This window comes from Pundamilia nyererei, unplaced genomic scaffold, assembly GCF_000239375.1.
Source record: "Pundamilia nyererei isolate P.nyererei 1_Seehausen unplaced genomic scaffold, PunNye1.0 scaffold00231, whole genome shotgun sequence".
NCBI classification, from domain to species: domain Eukaryota; kingdom Metazoa; phylum Chordata; class Actinopteri; order Cichliformes; family Cichlidae; genus Pundamilia; species Pundamilia nyererei.
In genome coordinates this window covers 712274-712991 of record NW_005187632.1, presented here as the reverse complement: position 1 = coordinate 712991, position 718 = coordinate 712274, and positions in this window count along the sequence as shown.

Genomic DNA, 718 nt, shown 5'->3' with positions numbered 1-718 from the left:
GGATGAAGAGCATTTTGCAGACAAGTTTTTCCACTTTTGTCACTCTCCTCTCTCTTGTCACCTCCTTCATTTTGCCCTTCTGTTACTCTCCCTCCCCTCCTCATCTCTTTCTCTCGTCTGTCTCGGACTTCGCTCCTATTCCTCTTTGCCTCGCTCTCAGCATCCCAAAGTCCAACTCCAAGTTCATATCGGTCATTATAACCCCACAGAGAGATATTCACCTCCACTAAGAGCTCATCTCTCTCTGTCTTTCTCTGAGTCCAGCTTCAGTCTGATCATTATTAGTCCTGAGAGACAAATTATTGCCCTCGTGTCCCTCTGACACTCTCCTTACCTCTCTATTCTTTTCATCTCTGTCTTGTTCCGTCTCACCTTTTTCATTTTCGGCTGCTGCTCCACCTTTCCTCCTTGACCTCTCTTGCTCTTTTTTCACCTTTATACTTGTACTTTCTCTCCTAAATTCTTTAATCTTCATAGAACTACTATAGAGGTCATAAAGTCATAGATTATGGCTTCTTTTAAAATCATGCTGCATATATATTTATAATCAAACACACACATCCATACATATGCAATAATACTAAGTGCAATAATCCTTTCTGTCATTGTTGTATTTTTACTCAGTTGTATATAGCATTTGTATTTGTATTCTATTTTTATCTTATTGTATATTTATTTTATTTTATTCCACTGTATATAGTATTTTATTTATTCTATC